The sequence below is a fragment of the Leptinotarsa decemlineata genome, unplaced genomic scaffold, assembly GCF_025532065.1.
Source record: "Leptinotarsa decemlineata unplaced genomic scaffold, Ldec_3_MD MMD2_tig00026282_RagTag_RagTag, whole genome shotgun sequence".
NCBI lineage: Eukaryota > Metazoa > Arthropoda > Insecta > Coleoptera > Chrysomelidae > Leptinotarsa > Leptinotarsa decemlineata.
In genome coordinates this window covers 14,318,214-14,346,019 of record NW_027412668.1, presented here as the reverse complement: position 1 = coordinate 14,346,019, position 27,806 = coordinate 14,318,214, and the positions used below count along the sequence as shown (strand labels likewise).

The 27,806-nt window shown below is 34.1% G+C and overlaps 2 protein-coding genes across 2 annotated transcripts in view; one reads left to right on the top strand and one right to left on the bottom strand.

The window, feature by feature from the left end:
* The window catches only part of LOC111517384 (estradiol 17-beta-dehydrogenase 11), a 137,910-nt gene extending 115,413 nt beyond the window's left edge, over positions 1–22,497 (bottom strand). Inside the window, exon 1 of the mRNA XM_023173530.2 lies at positions 22,327–22,497. The gene's annotated coding sequence lies outside the window, so the exon portion shown is untranslated. The remainder of the gene's footprint in view (positions 1–22,326) is intronic.
* Positions 15,600–27,806, top strand: part of LOC111517383 (integrin beta-PS) — a 72,401-nt gene continuing 60,194 nt past the window's right edge. Inside the window, exon 1 of the mRNA XM_023173529.2 lies at positions 15,600–15,723. The gene's annotated coding sequence lies outside the window, so the exon portion shown is untranslated. The remainder of the gene's footprint in view (positions 15,724–27,806) is intronic.

Below are 27,806 nucleotides of genomic sequence, written 5' to 3'. Positions count from 1 at the left end.
GTAAGGAGTTCCTGTTATGAAATTATTCGTTGTTGTCAAATTTATTTTCTTTATTTAAACAAAGGAGATAGGTGTAAATCAGGCAATGTCTGTCCTGGAATTAATAGTATTCGAATTTTTAAATATATGACACATTTCTCAGAAAGTTTTTATAAGTATTATTTACTGAGTCTAAAATTTCAACATTATCAAAAGAAAAAGCATGATCCAGATTTATGGTGTGATTAGAAAGGGTGTATGACGGTTTATTACATCTTATGTCACTCTTGTGTGAAGTGATTCTGTCTTTTTAATTTTCTACTCGTTTAAATTCAGAATTACTTCACACAAGAATGACATAAGATGTCTTCTAATCACACCATAAATCCGGATCAAGTTTTTTCTTTCGATAATGTTGAAATTTCAGACTCTGTGAATAATACTCAAAAAAGAATTTTCTTAGAAATGTGTCATATATTTAAAAATTCAAATACTATCAATTCTCAATATACTTGAGATTACATGGAAGAACAGTTCATGAGCTGATTTTATATCACCTTATAATATGAACTTCGCCTTTTGCTGTGGGCCAAATTCACATTATATTTATGGAAGCAATAAAGTCGTTTATTATTATTGATTTTTATATGCAGGTTGTTTGAAAATTTGTTATGAATGACGGTCGAATGAATATATTTTTGTTTAGATTAATAGAAAAAATCTATACAACCATGTATAGTAGAATGTAAAATAAAACATGAAAAATGCTTATACAAATAAAATAATATTGTCACTCCTTATAGCAAATTATTCTTTTCTTTATTTCTTCAGACAAAAAAAATGTCATTTCATAACAAGCGAACATCAACATATCTCAAAAAATCTATATATAATATAAAAATTGTATAAAAAACTGAAAACAACTGTTATATATCAGTTATTTGAAAATAACGTCTTTTCAACCTATTTTTTCAACTTTTCACATATTTTTTATTGATATATTATCAGAAGTTTATAACAAGTGAACATAATTTAATAAAGCTGTCGAAAGGTTTACATGGATCAAAATTATTTTGAGAACTTCTATGTAATAATTATCAGATTTCATTAGGTTGTTTCAAAACTTCGAGTCTACTTCAATCTGTGATGAGCGCCATTCGAATCAGTCCACTTTTGCCAACGTAACACGGATCGATTAACTCCGTCATCATGAAAATTGTGCTCTGGATTCGATGAAATCGACAAAGGCCTCTTTTACCTTGTCCTGATTGGCGCAGGTTCCACCGGTGAGAAAGTAATCGAAGTGCTTGAAAACATGGCAGTCTGCTGGTAAGAGGTCTGGGGAGTATGGTGGCTGATGCAGAATTTAGACGCGGAATTCATTTAATTTTCGGACAGTGACAAAATTTTCGGTACATTTCATTGATTTCATCACAATAGGACTCTGATGTGATAGATTGGCCTGTTTGCGGAAAGTTATATGGAATCACACCAGCTGCTGACCACCATACAGTAAGCGTGGTATTTTTTCGGTGGGTTTTAGCCTTTGAAAAGTGCCTGGCTGACTCATCGGTGTCCAACCACTGTCCTGAACGTCTCCCGTTTTCATAGAGGATCTACTTGCCATTTAACGTGATGATCCGATCTAAAAGAGGTTCGTTTTGATTACGCAAAAGCGAAGGACACACCTCGAAACATGACAATTTTTTTCAAACGTTCAAATCATCAGGCACCCACTTTTTGACCTTTCTCATACTTTTTAAACCATCAAAAACCGCATGGGAGCTGACGCCCAGTTCTTTCGCTATTTCACGCAAATTATAGTTTCGGGCCACGGGAACCACTTTTTAAAAAGACTTTATTTAGATTTACAGACTTTATTGTACAGAAGTTACTCTGACAATCGTACTAACAGAACTGACTCTTCTTTCAAGATGGCTAGCTTTTATAAGTTTATTATAACTTAGTCAGCATTTGATGAATAAGCATAAAGGAGGGTTTTATATACATAACTCCTCCATCCCTAAGATGAAAATAATACATTAACATTATTTTCATCAACATTTTCTAAATGAATATTTTCTTGTTTATTTTTCCTTTTAAAACATTTGAATTTGTTCTTATATTTGGAATATAAAATAAAATATGTAATAAGTATTATAACTATGAATATACAAATATACATTAAAGTATAAGAAGTGCTGTCTTCTTCTAAGGCTTCTAGTCGATGTAATTGGGTTTTTTCAGCAAGGTCCTGAAGTCGGGTTAGTTCGTCGAGGTTTACTCTTTCAGGAACTTTCATAGGGTTATTCTCAGGATGTAGCTGAATAGTATCTATTTCGGGTAACTGTAGAGGGTTTCCTTGAACGGAAGTGGCGTCGTTGGAATAAACTTCGCCTCTAACAGTGAGGTTACATTTATGTGGGATATGGATCAACTGTGGTTGTCTGATATTTTCGTATCCATGCTCCTTACAATTTTTCTCAATCATGATCTTATCAATGGGAATAATAATCATGTAGGCATCGTTGACAGGTTCTATTATGTCCTGGTCTAATTGGATTTGAATCGTCTGGCATTGATGATCGGTTTTACCAATTAGTAATTTCGGTAAACAATCTTCTTTTGAAATTTGGTTGTCAACATGGTATATGCAGGTATTTTCAATTCTCGTACAGGGTTCATCTTCATAATGATGGTAAGTCGAGTTAAGAATTATATAGGGTTTTAAAGGAACGATAGCTTGGTTGAGTATTGGAATTGGGAACAAATGGAAGTAATCATAAACATTTTCAAGAAGTATCGGAAAATGAATTGCAAATATAATAATTCCATTTTTATAATTAATTTCAATTTTTAGTAATTTATTATACGACTGAATGTTTTTAAAGTTTGGTAAACTGCCTTTGTAAAGGTTTGACATTATCTTTAATAATTCTTCGATATCAGATAATGGTAATATCGTGCTATGAATGATGTTTAATTCTGCAAATAAAATTGAATCTTCAATGTTATTAAGTATTGATAATATAATTTGACAATCTATTATCATTGTATCAAGAGAATTTTGAAGTCTTAAGAATAGCGTGAACTTATTCAGATTTAAGACAATACTTTTTATTTGTTCGTCAATTAATTGTTGGTTTTTAACAATCTGCTGTAAGCTATTCGTAGTTTCATTCATAAATTTTCTTGTGATAGTTAGGTAATTTTCTAAATCATGGTGAAGCATGTTCTGATTCTTTTCCAAAGTGAAAATTGCTTTATTATATTTTTCTGCATCTTCATCATCTAAAGTACCAAAGAGCCATTTACTTGTTCTGCCTACTATATTAATAAGTGCCCTTTTCGATCGATTATTTTCTTGAGGTTTAATATTGATTAATTTCACTTTGATTGTGTCTAGCAAATAATTCAGATGATTATACATGTGGTGTAGTTGTGGGTATAAAGGGTCTTTGATCAAGATAAATTCTGCGATTGTTTTTGTATTATTATTTAAGATGTTTAGGGGAGAATCAAATTGTTTTAAGTCAATGTATTTTATAAACGTATGTTTTTGTGTAGTGGATCTTGCTTTTCCAAGGGAAAAGGGAAGGATAGGGTTATTTATCCTCGTCATTATTATGTCTTGTCCTGTCGTCGCAAGGATTCCGAGAAGTAGAAGGTATAACGTTGTCATCTGAAACAATTTGTTTCTTAATGATTTTTCTTTGTGGCTTTAACTTACTTTTATGGTATTTTGATTTAGAAGTTTCAATTTTGAAGTTACTATCTTTTTTTGGTTGAATTTCCTTATATAAGGGTGATAATTTATTTCGAGGAGTTTCTTTAAGAAAAGTATTTTTATTAATTTCAATTTCTGGGGGGTCATTTCTGTTGGAATTTACTTTAGATAGGTTCTTGGCTTTTTCATTGTTTTGTTCTACTATTTCTTTTAATATTTTCATATTTCTTGAATGTTTTTCTATATAGTTTGAGGTTATCTTTTCTAACGTTACATCATAAGGGCTCTGGTGTTCTACATTACCTTTAATAATTTGGAAGGGTGTGAATTTAGTTGCGGAATGGACAGTATTGTTATATCCTAGAATCGCATACAACATTTGTTTTGTTATTGGTCGATTAGGAAATTCTAATTTTAAGGTTCGTATTTCCTCAATTAGAGTAGAATGAAAACGTTCTACCGGACTATTACTGTTCGGGTTTTTTGGGGTGATGTAATGCAACATAATTTTATGAAGTTTGCAAAAATCTTCAATCAAGTTATTTTTAAATTCTGTGCCAGAATCGCAAGTTATTTTATTTGGAATACCGTAATGGGATATGAATTTTAATAAACCATCTAAGATGTCTGTCGCATTTAGTTGTATGGGGTATGCTTGTGCAAAGCGCGAAAAGCTGTCAATAATTGTTAGGAATTTTAGTCTATCAAGTGATAGAACATCAACATAAATATGTTCGAACGGGTATTCTCCAATTGGTGTTGGGTTAAATTTTATGACATTAGGGTGCCTTTCGTATTTTGATTTTTGACATGTTACGCATGTATTTACGTAGTTTGTTATGTCTTGAATCATATTAGGCCAATAGTATACTTTTGATAGAGACAATTTTGTTTCATTTATGCCTCTATGTGTAGTTTTTGTTTCATGATGGTATTTAATTTTTTCTCGTTGTTCATTTTTCTTCAAAATGTCTTTCAATAGTATATTACTTTGAACAAGTTTAAAGGCTGAGTTTCTAAAATGTTTTTGGATTATCGGAATCATTACATTCTTTAATTCCTCTTGAAATATTATACCATAAACAGTATTAGGTTTCAAATATTCTAAAAAGATTTTTACTATATCGTTTTCAATGTTTCTAGTAGATATTACGATTTTTAAACGTGTCTTATCAAAGGGTTTAGTTATACTTACTTTTGGTGAAATTATGTCGTTACTTTGAATTAAGAATATTTGATTTTTAAATTTATTTAATGATTGCTCTGATATTGGGATTTCTAAAATCGGGTCTTCTTGCGAAGAATGTTGTGTTTCATTTGAGTGTTTTATTTTCGGTTCTTCTTGTTGGGCTGGTACGACTATTATGTCTGAAAGTATTTTAATCTTCTTTTCCTCTGAGAATTTTTGTTTTTCTTTAGCTGGTTGAAAATGTCCTGTGTGGTAATTTTCGGGTTGGGGTTCTTCTCTTGATTGATGTTTTTCGACTTCTTCATTGGCGAGTTCATCTATTTCTTGCACTATTTTGGCAATTTCATCAATCTCAGGGTTATCGTTTTCATCTACGCAATATTCTGCGAAATCTTCTAAACGATCTTCTTCCGTATCGAAATTTCCTAGTAAAGAATAATTTTCTAATGGATGTAGTTCAATTCTGGATAGGGCATCAGCAACAGAATTCTTTTTTCCTTTTCTATGTATGATGTTATATTCATACTCTTCTAATCTTAGGCGCCATCTTACTAATTTTGAAGAGGGGTCTTTTAAATTGAATAACCATTGGAGTGGTTTATGATCGGTAACAATCGTAAATTTTCTACCAAAAAGATAAGGTCTAAAGTATTTGGTAAAATTGACAATTGCCAATAATTCCTTTTCTATAGTTGAATAATTTTGTTCTGCGGGATTTAAAGTTCTTGAGGCATACGCGATGGGTTTATCTTTACCTAGAGGGCCTTGTGATAACACAGCTCCAATTGCTACGTTAGAAGCATCGGTTGTCAAGATAAAAGGTTTACTAAAATCGGGATGTTGAAGAAGAGGTTCATTAGTTAAAACTTGTTTACATTTTTCGAAGGTTTCTAGGAATTCGGCAGAATGAAGGATTTTCTCTCCTTTTTTTAGACATTGAGTTAGCGGTTTTGTTAATTGCGCGAAATCTTTAATAAATTTTCTATAATATCCTAGCAAACCGAGGAATGATTTAATATCTCTAGCAGTAGTTGGTATGGGAAAATTTTGGATTGCTTTTATTTTATTCGGATTGGGTTTTATACCGTGGGGTGTTACAATATGTCCTAAAAATTCTACATTTTGTTTTAAGAATTCCGATTTGTCCAATTGTACTTTCAATTTAGCTTCTCTTAATACTTTAAAGACTTGTTTTAGATTGGAGATGTGTTCCTGAAGGGAGGTCGAAAAAATTATTATATCGTCCATATAGACGAGACATATTTTGTTTCTTAGGTCTTTCAAAACGTAATCCGTAACGCGTTGAAACGTCGCTGGAGCGTTCTTTAATCCAAACGGCATTCTGACATATTCGTAATGGCCGTGTTCTACGTTGAAGGCTGTTTTGTCAATAGAATTTTCTTCCATCTCTATTTGGTGAAATCCTGAAGTTAAATCTAGAGTAGTGAAGTAGTTACATTTCCCTAGTTTATCCAGTATGTCCTCGATATTAGGAATGGGGTATCGGTCATCAATCGTTTTTTCGTTCAATTTCCTATAATCAACGACAATTCTCCATTTTTTCTTTCCTGAGGCGTCCGCTTTCTTTGGTACAATCCAAATAGGGCTACTCCAAGATGATGATGATGGTCGTATTATTCCGTCATTCAACATTTTTTCTATTTGTTTATTTACTTCTTCTTTATGGCAATGAGGAAACCGATAGGATTTAGTGTGTACTGGTATTTCGTCTGTCGTTTTAATTTCATGTTTTATTTTGTTTGTGAAAGAAAGTTTAGTATTCTCATCATGAAATATGTCTAAGAATTCTTTGCAAACTGTTAAAATTGCGTTTTTTTCTTCCGTGTTCATATGGTCGGTCCTAATTTTACTTGTTATATCAGTTATGGAATCATTATTATAATTTTCAGGTAAGGCTTGTTCAATATTATAAAATTCAAATTGTTCTTTATTTATTTGGTTGGATGGGAACGGTTCATTCATTGTTATAGAGATAGTTTTATTAGTTTTATTAAAATTTCGAAAGTTGCGCGATAATTTTTGGCATAAGTTATTGTTTCAGGTACGTATAGTTTATCAATAAATCCCTCTGGAATTATTATTTCTCCTTCACTGATATCGACAGGGTATTTCTTTATTAAAGTTTCATATGGTGGTATTTCGATAGTAAAAGAAGTTTCGTGAGGCTGTCTATAGTAGAAAGGGATTTGTACAATTTCATTTCTTAAGATTTGATTGCTAAAATCGATATTTAAGTCAAGATTTTTAAGTTCTTTTAAACCTAAAATTCCATCAAAAAATTCATGAAATTGGAATAAAATATATTCCGTTTCATAGTTGCTTTGAAATTCTTCAAAAGCTGGGATAATAGCTTTATATTGAATTTCTTTTTCACCTAATGAAGTTTTTAACTGAGAGGGTTCTCTAAATATTCTGTCTGGATAATATTTTTCTACAATAGATGGTCTTAACATGGAAGTATGACATCCGGTATCAATTAGTAGTTTAATAGGGGGATTTTGGATTTGTATATAAGGTAATCCATTTATAGAGCCTGAATAAAGTTCTATTATACCGTCTTGTTTATCGGAGGCGGTTTGTAAAAATTTTCGTCTTCGTATTCAGTGTTTGAGTTAGTTATTTCAGTCGTTTCTTGGGGAGTAAAGTAATATTCATTTAATTCATCAGTTAATTGATATTGATCTGGAGGGTGTTGGTCTTCAATTGGGTATTGGTCTTCGACAGGGTATTGGTTAATGGGGTAACCTAGTGTCATGTCGTATTCATTGTCATCATTATGGTTGTAAAGTTCTTCACTTATAAAGGTTTGTCTTGGGGGTTGCCTAAAAGATCGGTTATTTGCTGGGTGGTAAGGCATATTTGATCTACTAACCGTAGGATTTCTAGAAGTAGTCGACATTGGTTGAATGATTCTAGTATCAGGTTTATTTGTTGGTTTAAACACATTTTGGGGTGGTCCAAACACTTGTTTATTCGTTAAAAATTTATGTTGAACTTGTTTAGGTTGGATATTTATGGGTTGGCTTGGAAATTGTGGTTTTTGGTTAAATTGTTGATAATTATTAAAAGGTCTATTTGGCATTTGACTAGTAGAAGGTGTAGGATTTCTAAAGTTAGTTTGTTGAAAATTTTGTAAGTGTGAATAATTTTGTACAGGGAAATTACTATAATTTGATTTTATTTGTTTTGGTGGGTGTTGTTTTTGAACGTTAGTGCTTGAGCGGTTCTGAAAAACCATATTTTGTGTTTGTCTAAAATTTTCATCTTCCAAAACTAAATTCATTGCTTCTTCAAGGCTATCTGGTTTTTGAACAATTACTTTATCTTGTAATCTAATAGTTAAATTTCTCATAAATACTTTCAAAGACTGTGATTGATATTGACGAATATATATCGCTTTAGTCTGTGGGTCTACAGCGGCAATAGAATTAATTTTAAAGATTAATTTACTTCTCAGTACTTGTATTCTTTTCGCAAAATCAAGGGGGTGTTCGTTTCTATTAGGGACAAGTGTAAAAAGTTGTTGTTCAAGGTTATCTAAATTTTGTCTATCACCAAATGTATTTCTTAATTCATTTCTTATTAAAATCCATGTGTTTAATTCCGTTCTTGCACCAATCAATAATTGTGCTCTATCTCTGAGTTTACCAATAATAATACTCAAGATACACTGATTTAGTGTATCGTCAGCGCTATAATATTTATTATGAAATTTGTCAATTGCATTTATAAAAATTTCGAGGGTGTCTGGAGATCCATCATACAAAGGTATGGTGTCAGAATAAATTTTAAATAAAGTATAATTAATTTCGGTGGACATATTTGAAACGGATAGAGAGACAAGCGACTGTACTAAATCTTCAATTTCAGGTTCGGTCATGTATTATTGTCGCGATCTTATCGGAAAAGATTACTCAGCGAATCTATTCAAGATAAGAGTTTGCTTTCTTCATTTATTCAGAAAAGAATCACGGTAATAATATTGCGAAGTTTATCACAAGAATATTTCTGAAGCGTCGTTGTGTGTGTGTGAAATTAATACTCTCTTTATATCAGCGTGTGATATAAATAGATTATTTTCTGTCTATTAAGCATATGATATAAGTAGCAGCAAGTTATTCTTTAGCTTCTTTGTTTTACTATTTAGTGAACACTATGCATTTATTGTTTGCTATGAGTGAGGAAAGAGAAAAATGATTTGAATGTATGAAATTTTTGATTCGGCGTTTTTCACTTAATTGCTTCAATTTAAATCGGTATTTAAATTGTCTTTCTTAATCTACGTGACTTCTATAGTCCTGTCACCAATTTCAATTGCTATAAGAGAAAATGATGTCTGTTTTCGTTTTTTTTTTGATTATAATAATCACTTTTCCGAAACTTCCACAAATATTTACGATAAAGATTTAAGGAAATTTTGGAATCAGGTAGGAAAACTCGACTTACCTCGATGGTGTGTCAGTATTCTTTCCTGGAGGACTGTAGTAGCTGAGTCTGACGATCCGGTCCTTTTTGTGGGTGGTTGGTGGACGAAGCTGGTTTTTTTTTGTAGTGGACAAACAGTTGGTACTGAAGAAAATTCAGGATCGATTTTCTTCCACTATCCTACAATCGACTGCGCCAATTATAGTTTCGGGCCACGGGAACCACTTTTTAAAAAGACTTTATTTAGATTTACAGACTTTATTGTACAGAAGTTACTCTGACAATCGTACTAACAGAACTGACTCTTCTTTCAAGATGGCTAGCTTTTATAAGTTTATTATAACTTAGTCAGCATTTGATGAATAAGCATAAAGGAGGGTTTTATATACATAACTCGCACTATTTGTGATGGGTCAATCTCCACCAGGAACCTCAAATACTTGTCCTGGATTACTGTAGATTGTAGATCGACCACTTCGGGGCTAAAATCTCGGGGACAAAATTTTTCAAACCAACGTCGAACGGTGCGTTGCTTAACACTATAATCGCCAAACGCCTGGTTGATTTTCCGGGATTTTTCGGCAGCGCTTTGATTCAATTAGAATTCGCAGAGAAAAATTGGCCGAAAATGGGTCAACGACATAGTTATAAGGTAAAAACACAAAAATCATAAAATGTATAGAGTACAAAAGTCTCTGACTATGAGTATACACCACTACACAGTTTGATAATTATTCATTGGGATATGGAGCACTAAAACACATGGCATTGAAACGGACAAAACTTATGAGACAACCCATAGTTGTAGAAAGAGCTCTGAAACAATAGGTAATTGAGGAATAATCACGTTTGATGGAAAATTAAGTGGACATAGTTTTTTGTTGGACTATTTCCCTTTAACATCTGTATAATAACAAACATTTTTCAAAAATTTCAACTGATATTTACTGCACCGAACACGTGGACCCCTGTTTTCAACATCAAATGAAAACTATTTTAAATACAAATTTTGTGAATTTCCTCGTTTTGAAGAATTCTTCTTCGTATTCTTCATCACAAAGAGTAGTTCGCAAAATATTGAAACTTTTTTTAGAATATGAGTGCTCTAGTTGCCTTCTAGCAGATACAATATCTGTTGTGAGAACAACTACAACACTTAGTCAGATGCTTCATCGCATTTGATAATATTTACGGCAGTCGTAGATGAAACGTCAAGTTAAAAAATATACAGACCCAAGCAAAAAATATGGAAAATAGCTTTGACGCAAACGTCTTAGTGTTATTCGTCATAAAACAATAACGGCAACGACTGATATTTTCAGAAGTAGGTCTGAATCTCATGTTGAAAAGTGAAAATCCGTTAATCGTTCGTCTTCTGAACGTTTCAAATGGTTGGCAGAACAAGCATGAGTCATCTTGAATCATAAATAGATAAAATGGGGAAATGAAGCCATATTTTATTCACTTCATTTCGGGTTTGTGATTTCGGGGAACCACAGATAGCTTTTATGCCCATAACATAATCTAATTATCATGATCATAGACTGAGAAAAAAATCCATGAATGAAACAACCATTACTGTAATTGAAGTCAATAACAACCTCGAGAAAGCAATAAGGCATCTAAAAACTTATATCAAGTTTATTGTATTGGATCTTTCATGTTATTCATCAATTAAAAGATTTTTTTCATGATTTCCAGGTATAGTTGACTGGTAATTACTTCGCGTGCATCGTGAAGCGTTTCTTTGTTGATGTTTATCAAATGAAATATAATGTTTTAACAATGACGTATTCGAGAACCGGTTTTACGTACAATGAGATTCAGATCGCCATCTTTGCAAAGAAATTTATAAATATTGTTATGTTCGAATGACGTCATGGTTGTTTTCATTCAATGTGCATAAAAAATATTGTTTTGAAAATAGTTTCTTTCTGTTTAGTTCACTCAATACCCTTGATATACATGGCGAGACAGTGTCATTTTTTTTCCTTTTTTGCTGTGATTCATTTTTAGAAGCTCATTTTATAAAAAAAAATAATCAATGCAGTTTATCGTATGATTTAACTGAAAGTTATTTTGAAATTACAATCATTTTATACTCTAACCTAGTACCTACTCGTCTACCTAAATAATGAATCTACCTGTAAAGGTCAGGTATAAATTCATCAACAATATCAATACATATGAATATTGCTGGAGTTTTTTCCCCAACACCAAATCGTTATTTTTACACCTCGACACGTGTTTCGATCACCAAGTGATCATCTTGAAGATGACACGTGTCGAGGTGTAAAAATAACGATTTTGTGTTGGGAAAAAACTCCAGTAATATTCATTACTACACCAAAGGTTCCAAACAGTACATCATAAATATCAATACATTTTCTCGAAAGTATATCTGTAAATATTCCTACCTATTTTGACCTGCAAATGAACAGATTCAATAATGGCGAATTATTCAATTCAGTTTGATCGTTCTTCTGAAAATGGAGGGGTTTGTATTCATAGGTGAACTCATGCCCCTCTGAGATTGAATGACTGGCATATGTGGAATTTATTTTTCCATTCTGAAAACTATATTTGTGTTCTTTTATGCGGGCTTTGAACGTTCTTCCAGTTTGACCTATATAAAACATCGGACATGACCCACACGATAATTTATACACTCCTGATTTCTCTGAAACTGAACTTGTATCTTTGTTATTCTTAATGTGCATGCCAAGCTTATTGTTGGTTTTGAAAGCAGTCCTTACACTTCGCTGTGCAGAAAATCTGAAATATTTCTAGTGGGTTGGCCTAAGTACGTTGAGCTTGTATAACTTTGTCCTCTTCTCTTGGAATCTTAATTACTTCCAATTCAATGAAACTTTTTACTCATCCTGCAAAGGTCTCATAATGGGAAACCCACTTAGTCCTTTTCTGGCAGAGACTTTCATGGACGATTTGGAGAGAAGAATACACAGTAACCCACTGGTAAGAAGTTTCGTGTATTGGTATAGATATTTGAATGATATCCTGGTATGTTTCACAGGAACGAACAGTTCCTGTTCCTGAAGTTCATCTATTCTCTCCTCCCTTCTATCACATTCACAATGTTGATGGAATAGGACGACTATATAAAAATTTTTGGACTTGACAATAACAAAAGTTAACAACAAACATGATTTTTCAATTTATCGTAAACCAGCACATACAGATATTATCATTCATAATTCGTCCACTCACCCATATCAGCATAAGGTAGCAGCTTTCATCAGTATGATTCACAAACTGATAAATGTGCCCTTGTCAGAGACGAATTTCAATAAAGAACTGAATAAAATAAAGCAAATAGTCGTCAACAATGATTACGATAGCGGTCTGATACATTCTTTATCATCAAAAAAGTTATACAGTCAAGCTTTGAAAGAAGTTTACCCAATTCGAAGAGAAGAGGATAAAAGTTATAGAACCCTAACCTACTTAGGCCAACCCAGTATAGATATTTCAGATTTTCTACACAGCAAAGGTGCAAGTACTGCTTTCAAAGCCAACAACAACCTAGGCATGCACATTAACAATAACAAAGATAAAAGTTCAGTTTCAGATAAATCAGGAGTGTATCAATTATCGTGTGGGTCATGTCCGATGTTTTATATACCTAGGTCAAACTGGAAGAACGTTCAAAGCCCGCATAAAGGAACGCAAATATAGTTTTCAGTTGGTCAACTGTATCGAAGGCCTTGGCCAGGTTCAGGAAAACGGCCAACTATATATTTGAACTGATGGAGAAAAATTATGAGCTGTTCTAGTTCTGTTCAGTTCAACGTGCATCCTTTGATGCATCCGGTAGTTTTCTTGCCGTTAATGAGACAGTCGCAATGCGTTTTTGTAGGTTGAGATCAATTAGCGTAGTAGTGTTACTCTTACTGCAAGAATTAGAAACTCAAATATTATCAGAACCTTCACAAAATAACTGCGTTACAAATCTAAATAAATTACGTAACCCATGTTACCAGTATAATTGTCAACACAATCTGATATATGAAGATGAGAATACATGAGGTGGCTCTCAAATAAACGAAGGGGAGTTGAGACTCTCTATGAATGATAAATGAAATACTTGGTGTGCAAAATTTCATGCCCAACCTGAATCTTTGGTACTTTAAAATGACAAAAATGAAAGACTCGCTCGCAAAACCAATTCAAAAAGTACTTCAACTTCTATATCTAAAATTTTCCACATGAATCACGACCTCGGATAAAAATTAATGGTAGTGTCACGAAAATGTCCTGATAGCGCTCCTCTTACTGTTTGAAATACCAAAACCTCTGTCAACTCAACAATTAATTTCCATGTATGAAGACGGCTGCTTTTATAATAAGCCTATAATTTGACTGATTGTTTCTATTATCATATGTCCAATTAGTTAGAACCTAACTTGTCTAACTCATAAATTTTGCCAACAAATTGAATAATTGATCAACGGAAAAATGGAATTAAAGCACCTGACCATTGCTTTCCTCAGATCTAGTGTGCTAAAGTCGGAAACATCTACAACATCTCAGTAGTCGGTTGGTGGGTATAGAGTTCCCTGGAACCAGATGCAGGGCTTGTCATGACGCGCCTGAGACCCTAAGGATTCTTTCACGCGGGGAGCTTCGTCTCTCACTTCTATACGGAAGCGTTTATTACACCTACCAACCGCCCATTCACACCGGGAGCCTTTTTAGTGTCTAGCTCCTTGAAGTCAGTCGTAGAATGGATCGCACACGAGCTATTGCCGTATACCTTTTCTACCGTCAACACAAACGTCGACGACACAAACGTCAACGATCGGTTGCAGACAGCACTCCTCGTGTGGAAGCCCCCACTAGTCCTTTTGCATTTTGAGGAGGAGACGTGGCTCCTCAGCTCGAGGTGCAGGAGACGTGACAGCTCCCGTGTGAAAGGGCGCTTATGCATTTGCTGTGGGCATGTCAAACATATGCATTCTTTGCCTATATCCACAGAGATAACACAGTTTTAGAGCGTTCTATTACCACTTCCGGCACTCTTACGATATTGACGAGACACCAGTGTTACTTTATGCTTCCGGAGATATTGAATTCGTTGGGGAGCATGAGAGGTACATTATCTAATGGAGCTACTCATATTCATATCAGTATACAATCCAATGAAGTTGTCCTCTCCGAACATCAAAATAGGAAATTATACGCCATGGAATTTTCTTCTTCGGGCGATCCAAAATCATCGAGATTCAATCCTCGAGCTTTATTCTACCCAGACCATTATATACTTGTGGTGCACTGTTTGCAGCCTTTGGTGTAGTAAGGAATATTACTGGAGTTTTTCCCAACACCAAACCGTTATTTTAACACCTCGACACGTGTTTCGCCCACCAAGTAATCTGTCGAAGTGTTGAAATAACGGTTTGGTGTTGGTATTATTCCAGACCATTATGTTGAAATGGTTGTTCTTATTAAAGTATTTCTATGTGAAATCATGCATTCACTACTTACTAATCTCAAGGTCATGTCAGCTTGCCTCAAAATAACAGAAATTTTGGCCAGACAAATGCAGAATGGTTCTTGGTTCGCTACGTATGCTCGGGGCACACGATTTTCGGATCCAATGACGGTTTACTTCATCTTCACGGTAGTGAAGAGTGGTCATTGGTTAACGATACTCGCACGCTTTCCGAATGGGTTGGTGCTTCAGGTATAGGACCTGATCCACACTCCGTCGTTGACGAATGATAATACCAATAAGGGTTGTGAATCGGTCTAATTTTTTTTATATTGGTCACTGGAAACAATATGAGCCCTAATACTTCACTATGTGTATATGTCGAAGATTTATGAGTAACACAAAAGATTTACGTAATAAAATAAACTGAATCTGAAGAAGTTTTTCTTTTAAACAGATTGACTGAAATGATTCGATCATGTTCTGAAATAGCTTGTAATAATTGAACGCTACCAATAATTTCACTGAATTCATCTGACATTCTTCACTATACTTCATTGTTTGTTCTTCTCCAAGATGTTTTGTTAAAAAAATATGCAATCATTTCGTTCGGGAGTCTTGAAATAACTGAACATGGAACAAAATGCGTTAACAAAAGGTCGGATATTGAAAACTTACACACCTCATATTTCAATCTAATAGAAAAAATCAAACAATAACTAACTTTGAAATCATTAACCGACTGCTTTTTCCAAGTACAATTCTCATTTCTTTCATGGGTTTTTTGAATTATAAAGAACGATTCACAGACAGTTCAGATTATTAATCCCTTCGTGTCTGTGTCAACGTCTTTCAGGAACCTGTGTACGTATTTATATTTTATGTCGACATTATACACTTCACCCTTCAACTAGGAAAGCCGCCCTAAATGTAAGTACTCATCAACGTTGTTTTTTTGTAAAGTGTTCGAAACGTTTATTATTTTTTAACGATAGTTATATTACATAATTTATTTTGTGTCTAACAGAACTGCTTTGTAAATTTCCCTTTTAATATGTATGTCTTGTTCTTTTACTTCAGAGTCCTGAACATGAAACAATAAAGTTTCGAAACGTCGACAATTTAGAAATTGGTTTTCTTCAACATTTTGACCGAATTCCCGCCAACCTGACAATCAAAATTATCAATTTTTTTACTTGGGAGTAAACATCGACTCCAGCTGGAGGTGACGTTGCAAACATGGAAATTTTTCTAATTGTTTACCGATCATTCAATTGAATCCATAGAAGAAAATGTTTTGTTCATAACATGTCCAGTATCTTTTGTGACAGCACATACACGATAAAGTTTGAAATTGAGATTGATGTATTGCGATACATATATGGAAAATGTCCAAGTTTTTTGTTCCAGCATTTATTCAATTAATTGAGTCTATGGCAGAAAATTTATGGCTCACAACATTCCAATTATCTTTCGAGACAGCTCACACATGACAAAGTTTGAACTTGAACTCACAGTTTAGACCTTGTCCAAGGTTAGGTTACTAACAACGGCTTCTTCGAATTGTAATTCTCTCAGAATTGATCAAGAACGATTTTCCACTAGGAGAATAGTTATTCTCATGACCACTTATTTATCCTAAGTCTAATGATGCCCAAAAATATTTTTCTCGAACTATTTAAAACAGATAAAGAAATTTCAGTTGATTTGAAATTTAGGAGAAGATGTATGAAATTGATGAAGCATTAAAAATATTAGGATGACTTAAAAGTGAGTGTGAAATGTTACAGTATAGGAAATTCCTAAAAAAACAAGTTTTTTCAACAAAATGGAGGGGAATTAATTATACGGGTTATAAAAATGTAAGTTACGATCAGTATAATGGTAATCAATACTCAAAAACTATAAAAACAAAAAACTGATACTGATTAAATAAAAAGGGAAAGAAACGATGTCAAATTGAAACCAAATTACTTTACACTTTTTAGGTTGTCAGTATACACAACCGTTTTCGAGGATGCGTTCATGAACTTACTATTTTCCATGGAGGAGAATATGGTTACGTGATTATAATAATAATAATATTCGTCTTTATTGTTTCCCAGCTGTAGTTACATATAAATATTTAGATATATTACAGAGCTAGTTGCTGATATAACAAAAGGCGAAGTTCAACTCAGCACAAGTGCTACTGAGTTGTTCTTCCACTCACCCTCTAAAAGATTCTACCTAAGCTGAGACAAAAAAAAAGTAATACGCAAAAAAAAAAATGGGACTGCCCAAATATCTATTAAGATGCTGGAGAAAACGTCCATTACTGAGACTTATTCTGGTCTCATAATGATGAAAAATTTATAAGGTTGGGTAGTTTATACTTTGGCTTTCGAACAGAAGGAGTTTGAATCTTTTCCGTGAAACAGAAAGTTCTGAATTTCTATTTTTTTTGGTAACAGGTTGATCACTTGGCATATATTATAGCTAAAAGATCGCTTGAAAAATTCAATTTTAAAACTAGGTGGGGTACGAGTACCCTTAAATCTGATGTTCAGATAGTGAACATCAGTACGAAAAGTGATATTCCTGTACATATAAGGCGGCGTTTTGGTTTGTATAATTTTTTTATATTAATTAGCAGCATTTAATATCCGTCTATTTTCCATCGTGATCCACCCAGTATCCCTTAACCTATGGGATATTCTTTGATATTTCCTAATTCCGTAAATGAGCCGTAGACACGAGTTTTGTACCTTCTGTATTTTCTGAGCATACTGTTTGGTCAAACGTGGACCATATAAAGTATCCGAGTAGTTGAAGCGCGATATAACCAGTGCTTCACAGGGAGTTGTTTTCGTTTGTTTCGTGAGTACATGTCTGTGTCCATAAATAAGTTTCAACGAAGAATATGCAAGTTGTATTTGTTTGTTTATATGTTTCTCAAACCGCAAGTCAGAGTCGATTATAACTCCAAAATTTTTGCATTCACATGTGGGTTGTAAGGGAACATTATCAACCGCGATTGTAAGAGATTCACTTGTTTTCTGGCGATTCTTTTTTTATCCGAAGAGGATGATATTCGATTTAGTGGCATTTAGTATTAGACGGTGATCTCTTGCCAACTCAAAAAATGACTCGAGATCATTTTCAATGAGTGTACATGCGTTTTCTACACCATGAGGGAGAAAGCTGTGATAGAGTTGATTGTCATCAGCAGTGAAATTTACAGTGTTCTAGACTACGCAACATGTCTGATGAATAAATTGTAAACGATAGTGGACCCAATATTGAACTCTGTGGCACACCTGACTTAAGTTTCAGATAGTTTGAATAGATTTCACCCTGGCACACTTTTTGTTCCCTGTTTTTGATGTAACATTCAAGAAGTCTGATAGCATTACCCGATAATCCCATATAGTTTAAAATGGCGAAAAGTTGATCATAGTAAAGAGTGTCAAAAGCTCGAAGAAGCACAAGTACACAGCAGAGACCCTCATCTGTAGCCCTAATAATGTCGTCCAAGCAACTATGACCTTTGCGAAACCCAGATTGTACTTCCGGAAGTAGAGAAAACCAAGGGAGATGATTTATCAGCTGTTCTTCAACTGCTCGTTCAATAACTTTTGATAAAGTGGGCAATACCCTCACTCACCACTGCTCTCCCCTACATCGCTGAAAATTCACTATGGTTAAACAAAAATTCACTACGTGGGTGATATATTGCACAATAAGGGGACAACACATGTTAATTAATTTAATGTTTATATCACCACAACCTTTAGCATTCGATTTTATGCTACATATAATTTTATTTATGGATAATTCATTTATTTCCTGAAGAGCAAAATCCGGTTCTACTCGATGGTTTTCCTTGTAAAAAGTGATTAGATCTTGAGGAATTAATGAAAAAGTTATTTACATCATTTGGGTTATTCAAATGATCTGGAATTCCATTGCATTTTTCAGATAAGTTTCCATTTGATTTTAGACACAAATCTTGTCTTATGAATTAAACAGGAGCAAATGCTTCTGCTCTCGTTTTTCAGAGACTGACTTATCTTGTGTGTAATCTGATGACACGGATGGGACGAAAGTAAGAGCTTCCACTTCTCTTCATTCAAATATGTTCATTTCTTCTCTGAGTAACCTTTCAAAAACCATTTCGCAGGTAAACAATAAATGAAAATTATCTGTCAGTTTTATGAAATGGAGATTATCAATTATTCGAGTACACAAATAATTACAGATATTGTATTTTCATTTAATGCATGAGAAACTATATTACAGTGAGCACAAATATCATAACTGTCAGGATATAATTTTCACTTTGATTGAAAGCAGAATAACCAGAGTTTATTTGGAACCTGTTTCTGAAAGTATTTAAGTATGATAATGATAAAGCAAGTTTATGAAAGGTTCAGAATATTTATCATTCCTAATAACGCAATGCGGGTGAAGCAAGGTTCATTCCTGTTACTGCGAGAACATTTTCATACAATCATGCGTCATTTACCCTCTTCCTTCTTATGAATTATTGCAAACTCAGGCCACTGGATCTGAAAGATCCTAAGTATTTCGCCAAACCGGATTTGCAGAAGTCTCATTTCTGCCGAGTTCGGCTTTTGATAAGAGAAATTTTTAGAGCATGATGTTAAACTTGTCACTTTCACCTCAAACCTTGAGAATTAGGGGTCAAGTGATACCTCTTTGAATTGATAATTTTAGGAATGGAATTTTGTATTTAACAAATAAAGATAAATTTCAATCCATAGCTACGTGCTGTCATCTTCTAGGCACTCTTCTAGAGATAGAAGAGTGCCCAAAAGATGACAGCACGACCAGCTGTCGAAAGCGCTCGCAGATAATCAAATAGAAGTCATAGAGCTTCAAATCCTTTTTGTAACTCACAATAATAGTGAAATACTGAAAATAAAGGAAAAATTAGTTGCATCATCCAAAATATATATGTATATTGTCCGGGTTGAACCGCGTCTGTAATTTTCATCGTTTCGGCTCCTGCCTTGCAGCCATTCCCAAGAATCACTTAGATTTGTACTTACATAACTCAAGGACGAGGTCGTAATTTCCCTTGTCCCCAAGTCTCGTTACTAGTTCTATGTTTGCTGTGTTCCACTCTAAGTTCGTACTGGTCACTCTGTTTTTCGGGGCCCATATTTATGTTGTTGTAGCAGGTATCTGGTTTGCCTGACCAGGTACCTGAGTTATTTTCAGGTATCTTGCATGACATCAATGTCCTCAATTTTTGTGGTAGTCTCTGCGAATCATCTCGCTTGTTAAGGCAGTTGGGGCGTTTTTCAATTTCGATTGCTTCCCGAATTATCCTGGCCTGAAGATTTTTCTCCGTAGCAAGGGTCTTGGTGTTATCGAAACTTATTGTGTGGCCTGTTTCCTGGTGGTGTTTGAAGAGAGATGATACTGGGTCTGATTTGCGAACAGCTAGTTCATGTTCATAGGCTCTGTTGAAAATTCTTCTATTGATCTGGCCGATATAAGTTCTGCGGCAGTTTGAACATGGTATTTCGTATATGCCCTGTGCTTCATTGGGTATCGGGTCCATGGGTGTTCTTGACATAGTGGAGATTTGGTTGTTGGCTGTGAATACTGTCTACGTTATGTTTCTTCAAAATTTGGCTAACTTTGTCAGTGACTCCATGGATGTAGGGGAGAAAAGCTTTTGTCTGGTAGGTCTGTTCCTCGGGTAACTCGTGGGGTGGGGTTTGTGTTTGCCGTCGTTAACGTTGTTGCTGTTGGGGACAAGGAAGATTACAACCTCGTCCTCGAGTCATGTGAGGTACAAATCTAAGTGATTCTTGAGAATGGCTCCAAAGCAGGAGCCGAAACGTCAAAACGATGAAAATTAAAGACGCGGTTCAACCCGGACAACAGTATATCATATATATATATATATATATATATATATATATATATATATATATATATATATATATATATATATATATATATATATATATATATATTGTGTCCACAAATTGTTTAATTTTTGATTTATATCGATAAAATCTCTCTCTCTCTATATATATATATATATATATATATATATATATATATATATATATATATATATATATATATATATATATATGTATATATATTGTGTCCACAAATTGTTTAATTTTTGATTTATATCGATAAAATCTCTATATATATATTAATATTAAATTCTACAAAAAGGATTTGAAGCTTTATATCTTCTATTAATTATCTGCGAGCGCTTTCGACAGTTGGTAGTACTGTCATCTTCTGGCAGTCCTCAGATAATTAATAGAAGATATAAAGCTTCAAATCCTTTTTGTAGAATTCAATATTGAAATACTCAAAATAAAGGAAAATTAGTTGTATCAATCAAAAAAAAAATATATATATAGAAGTTTTAGTTCAGTCGTGTGGTCTGAAGCAAACTCGATTTTGTCAAATAAAAATTGAAGGTCTTCAAGGAAAACAATTGCTATATACGTCAAGTTTTCAATAATGTTCCTAGTTGTCTTCCATCGGTTTCATTTCATTGTTGTTTCTATCTCGATAAATTTTACAAGTCAATTACTTGTAAAAATATTGTGATTCCAACTTTGTACTCTTCAAAAAGGAATAAGATCGCCATCAGCATCATTCATTATTTTTTAGTAGTTGTTATAAATGGAGTTGCTTTAACGTTCTGTCATGGTATCGTCATCGAATTGAAAAAATAAGGTTTACCTTTATTATTTTCTTGAATTTGTTATCATCTGAAAAATACAATATTTCATCTAAAATCATCAAAAAACCAAAGCGTTCTGACCATAATGACCTAAAATCAAAATACAGTGAACGATTCAACATTTCCGTTGTAATTCTTATTTTTTGGGTTTTCCGGTTCCCATGCTAAATTGTCATTACAAAAATGGCTTCAAATTTTTTCATAAATTGCAGGACATATTCGAATCAAACTCTGGTTAACTACAAATTTCAATATATTCAACTAACACCTAATGGTGCCCATGCCCATATGCATGATTTGAATTTCAATGATCATTTACCAGTGAGTAAAACTGGGATTCAGTAAGTTTTTGGATAAGCGTTGATCTTCTTGTTAATGTACGAAATCGATGTATAATAGACAAGTTCATGAATTTTTTTGTTTATTGCTGTCAATGTATCATTTCCAATGAGTCAAGTGAAGTAACTTCGCTTGGATTCTCTTAAGTTTTTATTTTTATTCTTACTTCTTGTTCAATTGTTCTCTTTTTACCTGTATTTTATTTCACGATTATTTCATTTCAGATTTTTTGCTTGATATAATTTTTATTTTCAGGTATTCATTTTTAATTCTTCCTTTTTTTATTAGTTCTTTCAGGGATTTCAAATCGTTTTCTTTAATATCAGACAATGGAAGTCCGAACTAATGAAATTCATCATGAAACATGAGCATTGAAAATAGAGGCCTAGTACTCTCCAGTGTGATTTTACATCCCAACACTCAGATCAAACCTACATTAATAAGATAAGATATTCAGAACTAACCTCAATTTTCGCATCGACGATTTCCGATGGCAAAATGCGGAGAAAACGCTGCGGCATTGGAAACCTCACTTTTTAGAGAGAGTTAAATTGAATCTTAAAGTCGGTCATCACACATTCACGGCACCTGTATAACTGCTAGATGGTGATGAAGGTAGATGGCAAATTTGTTGTAAACAAAACCAATGCGTGCCAAAGAGATATTTCGTTGTTCCACGCCGGGCTGGTCACTACAGCAGTTCAAGCTTGCGCGATGAATCGGCGTCGATGGCCGTCGCGACGGCATTATAGTCGATTCCGGCGTTTGGACTTCGACAATTTAAATTTAGTTGTCCATGAGAAAAATGAACCTTTCGGTATAATGTTCCGATATTTTCAGACAAATCACTTCAAAAATACAAACCGCAGATACGTGTTTGCGTGTGGACTATGTCAGGTGATAAAGAAATAAATTAGTGACATCAAAATAGAATATAGATTAGTTGAATGCGCAATATCATGAAATATTTGATAGTTATGAACTAGGTAGGTAGGTAGGTACGTCTAAAGTGAGTGGGTCTATTCGACCCTCCACCGCAACCCATAAGGGTTTATTGTGGCTCACACCCATTCATACTCGACCAAATGAACCCAGCTTCTTAACGAAGCCGATTAGTTTGTATAGTGAGTTGTCTTTCAGGTCATTTGGTGAGAGTACGGATCTGCCGAACTAAAAGAACCTGATTCGGTCCCCAGCGGGGCAGGCACAAAGTATATGCTCTGCAGTTTCATCATTTTCCAGACAGAGGCGACACACACTGTCTTCCGACAGTCCGAGTCCCTGCATATGATGATTCAAATGACAATGACCTGTAAGAAGGCCTGTTAGACATCGTAGTTCATCCCTACTATAGTCCAACAACTATTTGGAATCAAGCTTCGAAGGGTGAATAAACCCCATAACTCTTCTTGTCATCCAGGTGTTCCGTGTTTGTTTGGCAAAGCCCAAAGCGATGCCAGTGACAGGTTCTGGTCCAATGAAGCCGCTTGCAGCACCCTCCTTTGCAAGAGAGCAGGACCGTCGCCATGAGGGGGATGGGGGGAGCTTCCCCCCTGCTTTTTCGACTCGGGAAAAAGTTGGGAAATTTTGGGCCGTGAAGGTAGAAAAAAATAATAGTAAAAAAATGAATAAGAATTTTAAAAGGACCTTAGTCCAAAGTAGAATAATTCCCATTATTATTTTTATAATTACAAAATTTATTTTTGTTTGTGCATGCCCTAACGGGCATAAGCATTCAGCCAATCTTTGGATAGCTAAGTAAGAAAATTAATATATTATGTAGTAACTAATCCCTCGGCTTTAATTTTTTCGAAAGTTGGGAAATTTTGCTGGTGGGTTTGGGAAAATTTGGAGTCCCTCCCCCCTGGTTTTTTTTTCGCTACGGCCCTGCAAGAGATTCAGCAGCTTTATTGCCAGTATGCCAGTATGGCCAGGAATCCAGACCAGAGACGATCTGTTTACTCTTCCTATCGAGGAGAGTCTTCTTTGGCAGTTTGGTACCAATTCAGACATTGCTCGGTAGGAGCCAAGAGCTTCTAACACCGCTTGGCGTTGACTTGTGTATGAGGTTGGATTTATCCAATCTCTCCGCACACAATTCAATAGCGTAAATTTCCGCTTGAAATACAGTCGCATAAGTTCCTAGGTAGGTAGATAACTAGTTATGAACTAACGTACATGAAGAAAATGTTATCCAAATAAATATCCAAATAATATCGCAGAACAAGAGCAATAATGGAATCAGAATTGGGGCCAAAAATACATAGTCTCGATATTAAAATTGACCCAATCAGATCTAGATTGACAGATACAAAAAACTACTCAATACATGGGACGCTGCATCCTATAGCAGACAATAACAAACGGTATATAGGGTATGTAACGGTATATTTCGTTTTCCAACTAAAACTTAACCCCTCTTGTAAGTCAGAAACGGACTTGTAATCGAAAATTTCAAAAAACACGTCAATTTTAATTTTCAGGAGGACTAATTCTGATATGGAAATCATACCCGAAACTTCACCCCCCCCCCGGTCAGCAACTACTCCCCCTATTTTTTTCAATGGCATGGGAGGTCGAGTGATACATCATTTGAAAGGTTCATTCGTAATTGAGAAATTAAATGTTGAACGTTTTATTTAAGAAAAAACAGTTCCATACAATAATACAGTCTACTCTCGAAAGCGTTCCGTATATTATTGAAGATGTCTGGAGTCAGCAATCGGCATTCTCGAACAATTCTCTGTCGCAAGTCTTTTAGATATGTAGGCTTAGTACACTTTCGACTTCAGGTGTCCTCACAGAAAGAAGTCCATCGGTGTGAGATCAAGTGATCTAGCTGACCACTCCACTGTACCCCTTCTGCTGTTCCAACACATTGAAAAACGTTCGTCCAAAAACTGACTCACTCGAACATCAAAATGTGAGGATGCACCATCCTGCTGGAATGTTATTTCATTTTCTAATAAATTGTCATAATTTTCTGAAATGTGTCTCCATTGAGATTAGCTTCAATGAAGAATGGTCCCATAATATGATTACCAAGAATGCCGGCCCAGACTTTCAATTTTTGTGGAGTTTGTGAATGTGTTTCCATAATCAAAAAAGGCTTCATATCGCTCCAGTAACGACAATCATTTCTATTCACTTCACCATTCTACATGAAAGAACTTTCGTCTGGAAAACATGTATTGTATAATAGGTTTGGGTTATTGGTCAATTTCTCGTGGTCAATTTCTCGCTGAACTCCTCAAAAAACTGAAGTCGACAATCAGGATCATCTCCGTTTAATTACTGAACTAACCTGATTTTGGAAGGATGGAATTTGTAGGATTTTGAAATTCGGAAAACACTAGTATCTGATACGCTCTAACTACTTGTCTGATAGATTGTCGATTATCCATGTACGTGTCCTAAAACTGCAACTTCAACTCCGTTATTTCTGACAAGACGAGATAGGTACTTCATGTTTTCTGTTGTGAACAGAACCTGAAGTTCTAAACTTATCCATTAACTGTTTAACATATTGATAGCTCACGTTGTGGTCTGGATAATTCGTATTATAAATTCTTGCAGCAGCTTTAGCACATAAATTATTTCAATAGTAGGTTGCAAACAATTTCTATTCCTTCTTCGGTAGAATAAACCATGTTGGAACGCAGTGAACAAGGATGAATGAATAATCATTCGTGAAGAAGTGACAGTGGCCAACTATCTACTTTTTGTTCTGCGACAACTAGATTCAACAAAAACTACTAGTGCAGAAAAAACTAACAGTGTCGTCCATTTCAAAACGTTTACTACTAATTGAATAAATTCTACAAATCTAAAAAACCTGCGACAGTGAATTGTTCATGAATGCCAATTTCTGACTCCTGACATCTTCAATAATGTAAGAAACGCTTTCGAAACTAGACTGTATTATTGTATGGAACTAGATGAAGGTCATGTTGAAAACTTTATCCGTGTTGCCATTGATATTACTTTTTTTGATTTCCTCAATGAAATGAGCGACAGCAAATTACTGTTTTTTCTTAAATAAAACGTTCAACATTCAATTTCTCAATAAGGAATAAACCAATTTCGAAAAAAATACAGAAGTAATGAAGAGACAAAAAAACTTTCAAATGATGTATCACTCGACCCCCCCTCTCATGCCATTGAAAAAAATAGGGTGATAGTTGCTGACCGCAGGGGAGTGAAGTTTCGGGTATGATTTCCATATAAGAATTAGTCCCCCCAGAAATAAAAATTGACTTACAGGGGGGTCAAGTTTTCGTTGGAGCGCCCTGTATAAAATATCATTCGAAGGATTCATAAAATATATTCAAATGAAATAATCTGATAAATACCTCGGCTAGAAACAGAAAATGTCAACCACCACTTGGAAAATGAAAAACACCCGTCACCAACCTGATGAAATAAAAACAATTAAAATAAGGAAAGAACTAATTAAAGGATGGATCAGCAACAAACAAATTACTGGATAGCCTGATAATTGAATAAATACTTAGTACTAATCACACCCAAAAATGGTTCACTACAATAAACCTGAAAACAAAAACTGAGGCACACAAAAAAGCGATTGCGACTAACTACTCCAAAATCATGAAATTATATGGCGTGAAAGGCATAACAAAGTAGCAACAAATTTCATTTTGTCACTCTGATAAAGTGAAACCAACACATTCCAAATTCCGCAATTAATATCCTCAACTTAACTCATAAGGGACACAAAAATTCAGACAACTGCAAAATGGAAGCAAATAATTTCGACATTGTTTTGGATGATAAAGAACATAATCAATAGTAATTGTGTCATTCAGCGAGCAAGAAATGTGGCCATAACTCGTCATTCATCATTCGAGCGAGTCATGGCCAGCTAAAATACTATACTTTTTCTATGACTCATAATAGAAAATGTAATGTAGTTCGACAATACTTGATAAAATATTTGTATAACGTATTCAAGTAACACCACACTGTCATATTTCGACAGTTTACAAAACCGAAACACGTCTTTTGCTATTGAACAGCTTTTTCGGGCGTGTTCTACCTAATTAGAGCCTGATATAATATAATAATTTGATTCATATGACCTTCTACCAACTCAATGACTAATAATTTCACTAGTGTTTAGGTATAAAATAATTTTAAAATTTGAACATTAAAAAAGAAATTACCTACCCAATGAATGATATTATTATCATAATTTAGGTATAAACTAATTAAAATTCTGAACAGTAAAAAACAAGTTTCACCAACTCATTAATTGGACAAGGTAATATACTGATAACCAAATTCCAGAAACAAATTCAACAAAGGGGAGAAATCCAAATATGTCCAGTCATTCGGTATATTTCTCGAATTTCGAAATCTATCAATCTCCAAGCATTTCACATCTGTCTCTTTCAAATTTCAAATATCATAGTCGTGATTGAAGTCATGTCCACCTGCCAAAAAATTTTTTGCAAATATGAAATTGGTATTTGAAGTCAAAAAACTAGTCATATTATGTTTTTGTGTTCTTTGGAAAAAGTTTTTTCTCGAATGACCCATCTAGTCAATTTATATACTCTGAACAATGAAGATTTGTGTTTATTGTTTTTGATAAACATCACGTCCAAGTCTTTCTTCTTCAAAAAACTAGCTACTTTAGAAGAATGTCGCTCGTATATTATTGGTGAGTTCACCAAAGTATGTCAATGTCCTATTACGTTTATAATCATTTCCTGGAGTGGATTAGACCTGGTAAATAGCTTGTTTTCATAGTTTTTTTTTTGGAAATAATGGTGTCAGTAGTGTCTTTTATGCAATCCTTGTTGAAAGCAACCCTTTCTGGTGAAATTATCAGCCATCAAGTAGGTAGTTTCTTTCATAATGTTTAAATTTGCAATCAGTTCATATCTAAACTACGGTGAAATTATTAGTTATCAAGAAGATA